Below are 16,088 nucleotides of genomic sequence, written 5' to 3'. Positions count from 1 at the left end.
ATGTAGTAATATGTAATACTTCTGGAGCTAGAGATACAAAGTAAGCTCAAATGATTTCAAACCATTACTAACTTACTCTTTAAACAAAAGTGTGCAGCTAAGTTTGAATATATTGGGAACCAAATACGTAACTAGGAATTCTTCACAGTAACTTCAATGTAGAATACAATTATTAGTTAAAGAATAAGCAATAAAAATCTGCTAATTTGAAGTTTATGTGTATTAGAATTAACAGGTAACAAGCAACTGTTTCGAATTTAGACAAACAAAAAAATTTTATTAGGGTGGAGTATTTTAATATTATTGAAGTTTAGAATTGAGGGTGTGTGGTGATAATTAGAAGTATATTCACCTCTCCTGGGCTCTATTATCATGTTTAGAGTCTCTAGAGCAGCGGTTCTCAGCCTTCCTAATGCCGCGACCCTTCAGCACAGTTCCTCATGTTGTGGCGACCCCCAACCATAAAGTTATTTTTGTTGCTACTTCATAACTATAACTTTGCTACCGTTATGAATCGCAATGTAAACATCTAATATGTGGGATGTATTAAGGTGACCCCTGTGAAAGGGTCTTTCAACCCCCCAAAGAGTCGCAACCCACAGGTTGAGAACCGCTGCTCTAGAGAAAATGCACCCCTACAGCCAGCACCGTCCACCCACGTTTGCTTTGCCAAAGCATAAAAGATCTGGCTCCTATAATGTGTATACAGATTGGTCTCTCCTACTAACGGTTAACTGCTTCTTACATTTATAGCAAGAAAATAATTCTCAGTCTTGTAAGGGTAAAGGAATAAATCTTTCTTCTTTTCCTCCCTGCTTTTTTATTGCTATAAGAAGTCATTTAACATGTTCTTGGCAAGTAGGCTGGAACCTTCTACAGCATGGAATAAAAGAGACTTTCCTCCAGAGAATGCTGTTTTGGAAATTTGGTAGGAGAGATATTTCAGTGATATTTTTTAAAAAGGGCTTCTTACCTCCCATTCACCCCTCTTGAGTTATTTTCCTTGGGGTTGAAGAATTTCTTACCATTCTTTCATAGACGTTTTATAGGTGCTGAACTACTAGTTGTTGTAAGGCTGAATTTTTTCTTTTTTCTTCCTTTCCTATGGAATGGTTTAGCCTGGTGGTTCTCAAGCATAGTCCCTATAAGAGCAGAATCTAAAAAATGTGGGAACTTGTTAGACAAGTATATTCTCAGCCCACCCAAGATCTACTGAATCAGAAACTCTGGGGGTAGTCTCAGCAATCTGCATTTCATAAATCTCCAGATGATTCTGATGCACTCCAATGTTGGAAAACTACTGGCTTATGTAGTTAAAGATTCTGAAGCGGATACTGTTTTTTTCCTTAGGACTTTGAAAATATTCTATCATGGTCCCTTAGAATCTATTGTTATGGATGAAAAGTCATTCCATCATTCTGTCTCTGTGTTAAACTGAGCCATATGAGATTTCCAATGTTCAATCAGGGTTTATTGAAGTAAATTTACAAATATCATAATAAAACTCACCAATTTTAAATATAAAATTCAGTGAGTTTTGACCGACACACAGTAAAGTAACCACTGTCATGATCAAAGTACGGGACATTTCTGACATCCCAAAACGTCCCTTCGTGGTCCTTGGTATTCTAGTCCCTTCTCCCCATGCTGGCTCCCCGCAACAACTAATCTTTTAGTCACTACAGATTAGACTGAAATTTCACAGACATGGAATCATCCAGCATGTGCCCCTTTGTATCTTCTCCCTTGGGTTTAGCATAATGCTTTTGAGATCCATTTATGTTATTGCATTCCTATCACCAGTTTTGTGCCTTCGTATTGCTGGCTAGAATTCCAAAGTGTGGAATTTATCTGTCACAAATTTAGTGGACATTGGGGTTAATGCATTTTATCTGATTTTCTAGCTATTTACAGAGAAAGTACAAATTTTATAACAGTCCTTCATAAGCAGAAGCAGAATCCTGCTCAATCATTTTTGATCTATAATTGGCCTACATTTCAGAGTTTAACCCCATAGATAATCGGTTTTCCTTCTTCAGCTTTAATGTTTTTCTTTTCCTTTAGCTTTCTACATTTCCACTAAACTGTATCTAGATTTCAATTTGCTTTCTTTATTCTATTTAATACATTGTAAAATTCTACCTGGGGAATCATGTCTTCAATTCTGGAAATTTTTCAGCCATTGTTTTTTCAAATATTTTCTCTCTTCTTTTCTCAATCTCCTATCTTTCTCTGTAATATCTCCCTATTAAATATGGTATAAACTTCTATTTCAATCTCTATATCTCTTAATTTCCTTTTCGATTTTTCTGACTTTTCTCTCTCTGATCTGCATTCTGTGTGATTAGAAGATACCTAATTCTAATTTTTCCTTTAATCTAAATTATCCTTTAATTCATGCATTAAGTTATCTCAGTATTTTAACTTTTAAAATTTCTGTGTGTCCTAGTATTTGTTGCTGCATAACAAATAATCTCAAAGTGAAGCAGCCTACATAACCATCTTATTTTGCTCATGATTCTGGGGTGAGGAATTCAGGAAGGGCTCAGCTAGAGGTTCTTACCTAGTTGTAATCAGTCTGTGGCTGCAGTTGCAGAACAGTAGAGCCTGGAGAAGTTGGGGGTGCCCAGATGTCTCTCTTTCTTTATATAGTCACAGGACATCTACATGTGGTCTCTTTGCATGAGCCAACTTTGGCTTCGTCACACCTGTCAACTGCCATGCAGGTAGACTTCCTACATGGCAGCTCAGGGCTCCAGCACAAATGATCCAGGAAGTAAGGCAAACACTGCCTCATATTTCTGATCTAGACTTTGAAATCATTGCATACCCTACATGCTGTTAATTATGAGAGACCATAATCATGTCCCTTAAAGGAGGGAACATAGACCCCACCTCTCTATGAAAGGAGGATAAGGACACATTGTCAGAAAAGCATGTAAGACAGGAAATATTTCTGTGGCCCAATTATGTGCAGCAACTTTAGAAGGTACAACCTACCATGCTAAACAATTATTAACAGATCTCTCCCTTTTAAAAAAATGTCCTGGTCTTCCCTTACAATTTCTATTCTCTCTTCTCTTTCTTTGAACAATTTTAAACATACTAAAAGTCCTTTTTGCACTAGGCCCCGGGTTGTGGCAGTGATCCAATGGAGCTTTCCCAGGGCTTCCTTTGCTGGGGATTCGATGGGATTTACAGATTCCATACAAATATCTCGTTTATCATCTTGGCTCTAGGCTTCTACATCATGAGAGTATCGTGAGAATCTAAGTCTGCAAAAGTAGCATAGGATAAGGATTATGGTTTCTCTTAGCTAACCCTTCTGACATTCACGGCCCAAGGATGGGGTTCCAGCCTGTGCTCCGTAGGGAGTATGACTACAGCCTGTTCCCATACACAGGAGACTCAGACACTTTTCTGCCATCCTTGCCAATTGTTAAAATCCATACCCAAAGGTAATGGGATTGCCTAGAGATTTAAATACCATTCACCTCTGTAAATTCTTTCTTAAGGTCTGATGCTGAAATTTCTATTTCTTACAAGTTTGGGTCTGGACCTTAAAAAATGTTTTTAGTATTAATATTTTGTAATGTTATCTGTTAGATGTAGAAAAAGGAGTCCCATGTGCTTTTGAACCAAAGTCACTGCATTTCTAAATATAGAGCCTTGGATTGCTGAATATTTTCATTTAATGAACAAATAAATTCTCTACAGGTCACCTAACCTCATTGTAGGAGAAAATAAAGCTTTGTGTGGAGGCATAAGAAGGGTGTGGCTGTGTACTTGGAGCAGGCCGTGAGGGAATAGACAAGTTCAGAGTCTGCTGGATGCAGGTTACAGATGCCAGGGACCCATTCTTTAAAAGTTGTCCTAATGTGAAGCTGCTTCCCGCAAAGTACCCAACATAGGACTCTCCAGAGGGCTCTCGTGATAGTCACTATTCAAGGACATTTCTGTCCTTGTCAACTGACCACCCAGTCTTCAGATGGGTAGCAACTCTAAACTGTCTATTCTCACAGGCCTGGCCCACCCGATTTCCAACTGAGAAGGAAGAGGTAGTGACTCCTGCCCTGCCATGGGTCTACCTGGCCACAATGTTTGCCAACTCCAGGAACCATCTCAGGAAATCCTGAATGGATGTTCTGGAAAATCTACAAGGTTTGGGAGGAAGCTCTTTTACTTTTGCTTCATGAAATACCAAAGCTTAATAGAGCATCAGGAATTAGGACAGCAGGAGGATTCCTTCATGTCCCAAGTGCAGAGATTTTAGGCACAAGGAAGATAGATATAAGATAGAGTTGGGAGAATTCTAAGGAAACTCAGTCTAATCCATCAGAGCCAGTTCTCAGGGAGGAAAATTGGATTTGGGGAAAGTCCACCTTTTTTTTTTTTTTTTTTTTTGAGTCAGAGCCCCAAGCTATCACCCTGGGTAGAGTGCCGTGGCATCACAGCTCACAGCAACCTCCACCTCCTGGGCTTAAGCAATTTTCTTGCCTCAGCCTCCCATTTAGCTGAGACTACAGGTGCCTGCCACAATGCCCAGCTACTGTTTGGTTGTAGTTGTCATTGTTGTTTGGCAGGCCCAGGCTGGATTCGAACCCACCAGCTCTGGTGTATGTGGCTGGCGCCCTAGGCACTTGAGCTACAGGTGCCAAGCCAGGAAAGTAAGCCTTTAGTCAAGTGCATTTTGTCCCATCTCCTCCTCCTCTTGACAGTTACTCAGAGGGATTTATTTTCAGACTTCTGTCTGAAAGTGTCCACCCAAATGGAAACTCATGAGGTTCCATATTTATACAACTGCGTGTGCAAGCAAAATGATAATGATAATGATGACACTCCCACCACTACCCACTTTCCAAGGCCCAGTTGACCTTCCAGCCCTACATGAAGTCTTCTCTGTCAATTCTAGCACATTCTGGCTTCTTCTTTCCTCCGCCTCCCATTTCTTGTCTATTCACTCCTCACAACACTGAACATGCCTTGGGATTTTTCATGTCATTATCCCAAATTGTTATTTATTTCTAATGTTCTCTGTAAACTTCGAATGTGTTGAGGTTTAGTCTGTCTAACCAGATTGTAGGATTTTAAAGTCCAAGAATGTGCATTGCGCATCCTTATTTTAGTAATTTATAGCACTCACCATAGGATGAGCATGACACAAGGGCTCCATAAATATTAATAGGTGATAGCTTATTTGTTCACTGTTCTTGTTCAGAAGTTTACATGATTTACCATGTATTCAGAAGCTGGCATGTTCTGGAATACAAAGGACCCTCGAGGAAGTGTCAGTCTCACCAGGCTTCAGTTTCCCACCTGCAGTATGGAGACGTTAACACTTGCTGGTCTCTGCTATACTGCTACCGCTCTGTTATTACTGCTTTTTATAAATTATGTGGCACATTTCTCCTTAAATAAAAGCTTACTGTAAATTCTTGGCATACGTGTGCCTCACTTTACACAAATGATGGTCTTGAAAAATTAGATGAATTAATTTTATCAATTGAGTTATTTTTAATTTAATCAAAGTATAATAGGGGTTTATCAGTGATGGAATTAAATATACAATAGGGACTGAAAAAAAGGAGAAACAAATAACTTGATCAAATTAACTTGACTTGAAATAAAGACCTTGCTCTAGTAGTGAATGACTTTACCTCTCACTTAGCTTAAAAAAAAAAAAAAAGCATATATAAAATATATACGTAGACTAAACTCTGAATTTCCCTACCTGTACGAGTCTAGAGACCTCCTTCAGGTTTGTGCAAATGCAACACTCACTTGCCTTTCTCTTGTCTATTCCTTCTGTACTGTGGGTTTATTTCCAGAGTCCTGGGCAGCCAGCATACTCACCTTAGCTCATTCCATCATTTTTTTTTTATTTATTTTTGACTCAGAGTCTCACTTTGTCACCCTTGGTAGAGTGCCATGGCGTCATAGCTCACAGCAAACTCAAACTCTTGGGCTCAAGTGATCCTCTTTTGTCAGCCTCCCAAGTAGCTGGGACTACAAGTGCCTGCCCCATTTTTAGGGATGGGGTCTTGCTCCAGCTCAGACTGCTGAGCTCCAGAAATCCATCTGCCTGGCCTCTAGCATTATAGCATGAGCCAGCACACCTCCTTTCATTATTTTCTGCAGAAAATTCTATTACGATCATGACTTTGTGAATTTTAATTCACTGAAGGCTTGAGGACTTATGGGGTAATACACTGCCTATCACCAAGACAGTGACCTTATACCCCACCTCCTACCTCAGGAATCATCCAAAGGCCCTGCTTTTGAACCATGACCTTCACTTCTATGACAGCCTCCTGGCAAGCATAGCCCCCTTCCTAAAGATTCTCTCTTGAGTCAGTCTACCCAGTCTCCAACCTTTTGGGATTCTGGAAAATAAAAATTTCAACATCTCATTGTAGTTATCTTTTTTGAAACTTTGCTTAGATTTCCAGTGGAGAGAGTGAGTTGTTTTTTTGGTTTTGCTTTTGTGTTTTTTTCCACTAGTTGAAGTCTTATTCCACTGTTTCTCTCTCCTTGTAAGCCTTATTTGCCAATCTTTCTCTTTCCTTTCCTGAAACTCTCTCCAGGGCTTACAGATATGCCAAGTTTATTTTCTCTTCAAAGAACCCAGAGAAAATTGCCTTCTTTTGTGCTTTTCTTCAAGCTATTATCCTATGTTTTGTCTCTCCTTCATGTCAGGCAATGGAATTTTCTACATGGGTTTCTGTAATTCCACAGCACCTATTCACTGCCTGACCCCTGTGACCTGGTTCCCTGTCTCCACCATATCACTGCTCTCGCTTTGGTCACCAATGACTTCCTCTTGCTAAGTAGTAGCTAACAATACTAATATTTAGGATTTAATGAGTGCTTTACCTGATGCTATTCTAAGTACTCATGTATTCCCAATCTAATTTGCCTTCACAACAGCCATATGAAATGGATACTAAGATTATTCCATTTTATAGATGAGAAAACAGCCTTCAGGAGGTAAGACAAGGAGTCACATAGCTATAAATTGCTAAGCCAGGACTCAAACTTAAATCCATTTCTTTTTGACTCCAGTGTCAGTGTCTGGGTCTCGTTGGCTCTTGTGCATTCTCTCTGCACCCCATGCACAACACAATCGTGTTACGACTCCCTCCTTTGTGCACCCCTTGCCTTCTCAGTTTGCTTGGTTCCACTGTCTCCTTTCCATAGCATCTTCTCAGTTTCCTTTCCAGGTTCTTTTTCTGACCATACTTTAAACGTCCATGCTCCCTGGAGGTCTGTTCTTGGATCTCTCATGGTGTCATATATTTATTGGACCCCTCTTACTAGTGTTTGCCTATAACACAAACTACATGTCTCCAGCCAGCTCACTCTCCCGTTCTCCAGATCTAAATATCTAAATATCTCCCAGACATAACCCAGACAGCTTATGGACCCACAAATTCAACATGCTCCAAAATGAACCTACATGTTTGTCTCCCCCACCATCTCCCCTTGGAAAAATTATGTTCCTCATTCTGAGTGTTTTAGCTCCGTGAAGGGCGCTATCATCTGTCGTATTGACCAACTGCAACACCCTTAACCTTCCTTTCCTTCAACTCTCACATCCACTCAATCAATAACCAAGGCCAATCAATTCTACCTCCTAAATGACCCCCTCCCTCACACTGTCACTTCCCAAGTTTAAGCCTACGTGATCACAGCATCTCCTTAATGGTCTCCCTATGTCCAGTCTTGCCATCTTCAATCCATTCTTTAGGCAGCAAACTACAAGTTGGTTCAGATGTTCTCTACCCGGTTCTCTGTGTCTTTGGGCTGCAGCTACTCAGGCTTGACTATTGCTCCATGTATCTCATTCTTGCAGCTAAAGAAGCAGTGGCTATCCAGGATTTCACTGCAGCCACACAGATCACTCTAAAATATAAACGTTACCAACTTTTCCCTGATTAACATTCTTCAGTGGCTCCCTAATGATTACAACAACAGACCCTTATTCTCATGGTCACAAGTCAACAGGCTGGCTACAGTTCAAGAGGGTTAGGCTAGAATTTATGCTCCCAAGTTCTAGGATCCAAGTTATAGGAGGAAGATTAGGTTCAGGTCCGTACACAACAGAAAGGATCATCACAATAAAGGCCCTGTCTTGCCATCCTAGTTCTCAGCACAAAATCTGATCTGTAGTAGATGCTCAGTAAATGTTGAATGACTGGATGAAGCCAGAAAGCACTGACTTGGGGAAACCAAGACAAAACTTCTCTATTTGTAGCCTCTTTGTTCTGCATCTGTTTTCTCATTCATAGTGTGTCCTATTTAGAAATCTGATTCCCTCCTGATTACTTTCTTCTGCTCATTACTGAAACTCACTTTTACAAAAGCCCTGTATCCAGTAATTTACACATGAATAAGAATATTAGTCTGTTAACTCTTTCAGATCATATGAGCTCTCATTGCGAAATCTGTAACAAGACTTTGACCTCTACTTAAGGAATTCAAACAACCTAGTAGAATATTAAGAAAATTGTAACTCTAGGCTCGGCACCTGTGGCTCAAGTGGCTAAGGTGCCAGCCACATACACCTAAGGTGGCAGGTTCAAATCCAGCCTGGGTCCACCAAACTAAATAATGGCTGCAACCAAAAAGTAGCCAAGTGTTGTGGGAGGCGCCTGTGGTCCCTGCTACTTGGGAGGCAGAGGCAGGAGACTTGCTTGAGCCCAGGAGTTGGAGGTTGCTGTGAGCTGTGATGGCACAGCACTCTACCCAGGGGGGACAGCTTGAGGCTCTGTCTCAAAAAAAAAAGAAAGAAAGAAAGAAAATTGTAACTCTAAATATGTAACAAATTATATTGTCCTTCAAGTAAGGTTCATTCAAAAATCCAGATTCAAATCCCATTTGTTTATCACACAGATGTAGGTTCAAGCCCTTCACAACCATCATTCAGTTAGATGATTTATTTTAGGCCCTCCAGGATGGACGCTGTCTCTGAATGTATTATGGATAAAGTCAGCTGCCACAGACAACGATCTTCCTGTAACACAACAATATTCCTACCAGCCACCCCCACGATTAATCCTTCAGCCTGTGGTATATACTTGGCTTCTTCCAGTCAGATCCCAGAATGCCACTAGGTCGTCTGAAATAAACATCAACTCCATTTCAAAAAGATTCTCTGCCTATGTGGTCATAACCCAAAAAAAGAGTCCTTTGGGGAAACAGGACATGTAAACAGCAGAGCTCAAGCATCCTTTGCATCCTGTCCCTTCCTTTCCAGTGGCAACCTCATCTTTGACCTCTCTAAAATCAACAGCTCTCTGTTCTCTAAATCAGGTTTGAGCAAGGTTTTTTCCTTACTTCCCTGATTTCCATTGCCTTCACCCTCCCCCCAACATAATATTCATTTTCAAGAACATTAAGTCATCTAAGCAGCAGCATTACTCCATCTTCCCAGCCAGGCTATAAAATAACAAATTTAACTAGGCTGCATCTCTAAACCAGATTACTGGGCACAGGATTGGAAGGGATGCAGTGATGAGGGAGAAACTAATATTTATTAAACAACCTTCCTGAACTGCTGTTCTACTATTTCACATACAAGATTTTGACTAATCCTCATAACACTTGCCTGAGGCATCTGTTATTATCTCTTTTAGTAAATAGAAATGCCAAAGCTCAGAGAGGTTAATTAACTGGCTCTGGATTTCACAGAGATAAGTAGAAGTAGAATTAGCAACAAATTTGGACCAGGTGCGGTGGCTCAACCTGCAATCATAGCACTCTGGAAGGCTGAATTAGGAAGATCACTTGAGGTTAGGGGTGCAAGACCAGCCTGAGAAAAGTGAGTCTCATCTCTGCTAAAAATAGAAAAATTATCCAGGCATGGTGGCACATACCTATAATCCCAGCTACTGGGGAGGCTGAGGCAGGAGGATTGCTTGAGCCTGGGAGTTTGAAGTTGCTGTGAGCTAGACTGAGACCATGGCACTCAAGCCCAGGTGACAGAGTGAGACTATTAAGAAAGAAAAGAAAAGAGAGAGGAAGAGAAGAGAAGAGAAGGAAAAGAAAGAAAAGAAAAGCAATAGTACCAAATTTGAACAGTCTCTAAATGCCATGTCCCCAGTACTTGCCACATGTCTTCATGATTAAGCCTGTTTAATAAGACAATGAAAGACACATTTCCAGAATTTCAAGGTAAGGAATTGTTTTGATAAACCAATCAACAATTCTCCAATGATCAAGCATGCCTTTAAAGGCTCACGGTGGTGACATAGTGTGTATATGTGGCTGGTGCCCTACTCAGTGAGCTATGGGCATGGAGCTCGCAGAAAGAATCTATTTACAAATCAGTGGGCCAAACCACAATGAGCTATCACTTCATGTTTACTAAGATGGCTATAATAAAAAGACAAATAATAAGGATAAGGATACAGAGAAATTAGAACCCTCACAAATTGCTGGTAGTAATGTGAAGTAATGCAGCCACTTTAGAAAACTCTGGCAGCTCCTACCCTGTAGCTCAGTGGGTAGGGCGCCAGCCACATACACTGAGGCTGGCAGGTTCGAGCCCAGCCTGAGCCTGCTAAACAACAATGACAACTGCAACAAAAAAAAAACAGCTGGGCATTGTGGTGGGCGCCTGTAGTCCCAGTTACTTGGGAGGCTAAGGCAAGAGAATCACTTAAGCCTAAGAGTTTGAGGTTGCTGTGAGCTGTGATGCCATAGCACTGTACTGAGGGTGACATGGTGAAAACTCTGTCTCAAAAAAAAAAAAAAAAATGTTAAACATAGTTACCATGTGACCCCTATACTCAATAAAAATGAAGATATAACATACAAATATTTGTACATAAATATTCACAGGGGCATAATACATAGAAACCAGAAAGTAGAAACAACCCAAAGGTCCATCTAATAATGAACAGATAAAGAAAATGTGGTATATCCGTACAATGGAACGTTAATCAACCACAGAAAGGAATGAAAGTTCTGATATATGCTACAACATGGATAAATCTTTTTTTTTTTTTATTGAACGGTAACTACATACATTAATGCACTTCTGGGGTACAGTGTGGGGTTTTCACACACAATCCGAAATACTTCCATCAAACTGGTTAACACAGCCTTCATGTCATTTTCTTAGTTATTGTGTTAAAACGTTCATATTCTACTCTTAGAAAGATTCACTTGTACCCTTGTAAGATAAACCTCAGAAGTGATCCCTCCAATCCCCCTTCCTCCACCCATTTCCCCCTCCCCTCTCTCTCCCAACATGGATAAACCTTGAAAATATTATGCTCAGTGGAAGAAGTCTGTCACAAAAACACATATTATATGATTTCATTTGTATGAACCTAAATTATGTACAGGTAAGCATTTAGAGATAGAAGTAGATTAGTAGTTGTCTAGAGCTGGGAGTGGGGGTAAGCATGGAAAGTGACTGCTGATGAGTATGGGGGTGCGTGTGGCAGGGACCAAAAATGCCCTAAAATTACATTGTGGTGATTATTGCACAAACCTATGAGTTTACTTAAAAAAATTGGATTACACACTTTAAATAGGCTGTGTGTATCACATCTCAATAAAATTATAGGATGTGTGTATCACATCTCAATAAAACTGTTCTTAAAGGACTAGTGGGTAGTTTATAGAATCCAGAGAGGTTGGAGAACCAAGCTGAGAGGTTGCGCAGGCAGAAATAATGTTCAAAATTATGCAGACAGGACATGAAGGTTATGTTAACCAGTTCGATGAGAGAATTTCAAAATGTATATGAAAACAGCACACCGTACCCCATGATTGCATTAATGTACATAGTTATGCTATAAGAAATAAAAAATATATATATTTTGAAAAAATTATGCAGACAGCTGGAAAAGCAAAGATACCTAGCCATCGCCACCAGGCACAGACCATGCTGCTTGCCCAGACAATACCACCAACACAGAATTCAGCCTCAGAGACCACATGACTATCTCTGGGAGCCAGATCATCTGCCCCAGCTGCTGCCCCCACTGGCCACCAGAATGGATTCTGCACTGTCCCAGCCTTTTCACCACTGGCTTGGCAGATGGACATTTCACTGAGAGAGTTTATATCAAATGCCCACACTCCAACTGCAAAGGAGGCTGAGAAAGTGAGTATCCAACATTCTCAAGGTTGTAGGGAAAAGTAGATTGTGACTTAGAAGAGTAATTCTCTAGCACAGGAAGAAAGTGGGCATGATGAATGACTAATGCTGCCACAAAAGGTTTCTTGAGGTGGAAATAGCTTTAGCTATTTTTTGAAGGATGGATAGGATTTGGACCAAGAGAAATTAGAAGAACATTACAGCTGATGGAATAGCATTAAGTAGGTGGGAATTAAAACCCAGATTCTTCAGGAATCTGAATGGGTCTCTAACTTGGATGGAAAGATGATCACATGATAGAGGAGCCAGAATGAGATTAAGCTCTAGGTGGTGCAGTCATAAAGACTTTCAAAGAAAGGTCACTCAAAGCAGGTCATTAGAGGAAATCCTCAGGGTGCAAATTGTCACTTTCGTTGTATTCTGGCCACCAGGACATTCTGTGAACTTGAAAGTTAGAACCACCCACCCCCCAAGTATCAGAGAGAAGGCCTGCAGGCTGTTTCTTCCTTTCCTTTGTTTTGGTTCTTTCTGTATATAGGTAGTAAACAGAGGACTGGAAACAAAGGTTGCTTTGGGGGTGTATTCAAATGGGGACTATGGTGGCAGCTTGAGGGGAGGGCATATTATTTCTGATTTTTTTTTTTTTTTTGAGACAGAGTCAAGTTGTCGCCTTGAGTAGAGTGCTGTGCTGTCATAGCTCACAGCAACTTAAAACTCTTAGGCTTAAGTGATTCTCTTGCCTCAGCCTCCCAAGTAGCTGGGACTACAGGCACCTGCCACAATGCCCGGCTATTTTTTGCTGTTGTTGTTGCAGATGTCATTGTTGTTTTAGCAGGCCTGCGCCAGATTCGAACCTGCCAGCCTTGGTGTATGTGGCTGGCGCCTTACTCACTGAGGTACGGTGATTTGAGCTATTGAGACCTTTGCCAAATGATTTCTTTTCTCCCTGTGTCTCCGATGAACAGAGCATAGATTGATCCCTTTCACAGACCATACCACATCATTTATTTCTATTCTTGAGTTCTGTTTGGAACTCTAAATCTTTGTTCCATCTGGGTAGCTGGGATGATGTAGAGCAGGCTGGAAGAGGGTCTGGCCCTTTCACCATAGTTCATTTCATTTTTATGTTCCCTTCTATCTGGCTTTTCTTAATAGCTTTGAGATGGATTTCCTTTCAGCCTTGCTCTGGCCTTGTGAAAGCAAAGAGTTGAGTTATTAGGCACAATAGGAACATTTATTTATTTGGCATTCATCAAGATAAATAATAAATTTATACAAAATCTTAGCACATCAAAAACATCCCAATATATAAACAATAAGCATAGTTTATTTAATGGTTTTGCAAAGCTTTACCATAAACTATCACATGGCAAATTAATTTGTTAAATGGCATTTTAACCTGAAGTCACTTATAGCACTACAGGCAGATGAAAGAGGTGGATTTTAAGAAAGTCTCACCATGGACCTTTAAAAAAAAAAATCACATCAGCGACATCATACATAAAAAGCAAGGATGATGTATTTGCCATCAATAAATTTAATAGCAGCCATAGCACCATTTGCTAGAAATTCACTTTGAGTCTGAATTATTTTAAATAAGGCATCACACATAAAGGTAGGAAAGAAAAAATTCCCAGCTCAGTTTCCATTAATTTCTCAGCCAGTAACTTTGAAATAGTGTAGAATTTACAGGTCAGCAACAAAATTCCACTCAACCAGGGAGAAAATGGGCCATTTCTCTTTGGTGTCCAACTGAAGACCCCACTTAGGAGTTATTTCTTGGTTCTTGAAGAGTCTTTTAACTGTATCATTTCTTGATTTTAACTGGGCTTAAGCAGCTCCCCCATGGCACAGAGAAAAATGTGAGGGGACTGAGTTTTCCCTGCATTACACAAGGGCATTATCCAGGCCCCCAAGTGGCAACCTGCCCAGATTAGTGTTAAAGACTGTGTCACACCAGCTGAGAGGAAGACATGAGATGCAAATGCTGGCTTTTGTCATTGGCAACTTAGAAATGCTGAACAAGTAGAAGAGAGAAATGTGTATGCTAAGTTTGCAGCCCATTAGAGGAGCTTGCCTTTCTATTTTGCCTCGCTCTATCGGGGGTTGGGGATATAGGATGGCCGTTTGGCTTATTGTCTCATTCCTGACACATAGTGTTACCTGTCCAGTCCCAGAGATGAACAGGGACTAAAAGAGCAAGACACATATCCCAAAACGTCCGTCTATCTTGTGTCCCACCTGTGGGGCAATAAATATTCATATTTCAAATGTTAACAATATTATCATGTGACTAATACAAATATATTTAATTCCATTAAGTTAAACAACATTAAAAAAAAACCCACAATTTTTAGAAACACAGTTTTGAATTTTTTCTTTATCTTGTGTACCAAGAGCCTCCAACGAACTAAATAAAAGAACAGAACAAAGAAAGAAAAAGATCTGAGCCTCCCCCAACTTCTGAGAGGACCTGTCTTAATGCTATGTTCATCTTGCTGATGACAAATGTTATATGTTTGAGTCAATTTAATTCATTTCAATTATGAATTGGTCTTTAGCCCTTTAATAAATGGTAGAGATGATAAAAGCAATCTATACATAAAAATAATAGTTACTATTCAGTCAGCACCAAATACATACTGGCACTAGACTTTTTCCTCTATTGCTTTCTTTAACCCACAACAGCATTTAAGGTAAAGATTATTACCCCCATTTTAATAATTCAAAAATTGGCAGCACCTGTAGCTCCATGGGTAGGGCACTGGCCACATACACCGAGGCTGGTGAGTTCAAACCCCACCCCGGCCAGCTAAAACAACAATGACAACTGTGACCAAAAACATAGCTGGGTGTTGTAGCAGGTACCTGTAGACCCAGCTACTTGGGAGGCTGAGGCAAGAGAATTGCTTATGCCCAAGAAGTTGCTGTTACAGGTGGCTGTAAGCTGTGACACCACGGCACTCTACCCAGGGCAACAGCTTGAGATTCTGTCTCAAAGTAAAAAAAAAAATAATTCAAAACCTGAGGCTCAGAGAATTTGCCTAAAAATTATCCATCTGATAGAAAGAATAACTGGGATTTGACCTCACATCTGTTTTTCCCCAAAGTTTTTTCGTTATTTCTCAAAGATCACTTAAATGGCAGTTACTAATTCTACAGAAAAACTGGAAGACATAGCTGTACACAACTGTACTAGATAAATACTGTCAAATTCTACTTGCTAACTTCCCTTTTCTAGACCACATGCTTGCCAGCTCCCATCTATCAGCTCAGTCTCCCTTCACACAGATAATGATGGTACAGCCCAACAGTCTTCAGTTTAGTTATGCTGAGTTTTCTATATTCTCCTGAAGTTAGAACATTACTGAGCATTCAAGTATGCAACCATTTACACATTACTGGTAGAGCCACAATCTTCTTTGCAGAGGATAACCTTATACTTAATCCTTGGGGCTACCTTGCTTTTTATCAGGGGAAAAAAAAATATCAACAATGCTCAAATTTTCACAGGCATATTGTCTAGGCCAAGAAGAAGCCTACTTACAGACATCTCTTATTTTTAATAAATAAATGCCTCATTTTAATGAGTAATATGGGTACATGAAATAATATTCAAAAAGTACAAAAAGACATGGAATGAAATGTAAGCCTACCACCACCTACCACCCCATCACAACTCTCCTATCGCCTAGTCTCTGCCTAGAGGCAAACACTATCTTTAAGAGATATGCCATGATGGTACAAGCCTTGAATTTATCTGTTTAAATGTCAGTGTTCTACCCAGAACATTGCATTTGCAATGAAGTGTATTTAAGATGCTGTCTTTGTTTGTGTTACCGTAACAGAATATCACAGATCAGGTAATTTACAAAGAAAAGAAATTTATTTCTTAAAGTTCTGGACCAGGCTAAGTGTCTCACACCTGTAATCCTAGCACTCTGGGAGGCCAAGGCATGTGGATTGCCTGAGCTCA

The 16,088-nt window shown here is 40.1% G+C and overlaps 1 long non-coding RNA gene across 1 annotated transcript in view; it reads right to left on the bottom strand.

Moving 5' to 3' along the window:
* Positions 1–16,088, bottom strand: part of LOC105886804 — a 16,944-nt gene extending 856 nt beyond the window's left edge. The window contains exons 1-2 of the long non-coding RNA XR_001161195.1: positions 16,036–16,088; positions 9,264–9,268 (exon numbers count right to left, since the gene is read on the bottom strand). This is a non-coding gene — a long non-coding RNA (uncharacterized LOC105886804). The remainder of the gene's footprint in view (positions 1–9,263; positions 9,269–16,035) is intronic.

This window comes from Otolemur garnettii, unplaced genomic scaffold, assembly GCF_000181295.1.
Source record: "Otolemur garnettii isolate 467f Iridium unplaced genomic scaffold, OtoGar3 scaffold00024, whole genome shotgun sequence".
NCBI classification, from domain to species: Eukaryota; Metazoa; Chordata; class Mammalia; order Primates; family Galagidae; genus Otolemur; species Otolemur garnettii.
The sequence above is the reverse complement of the archived record's forward strand: the minus strand, read 5'-3'. Positions and strand labels throughout refer to the sequence as shown.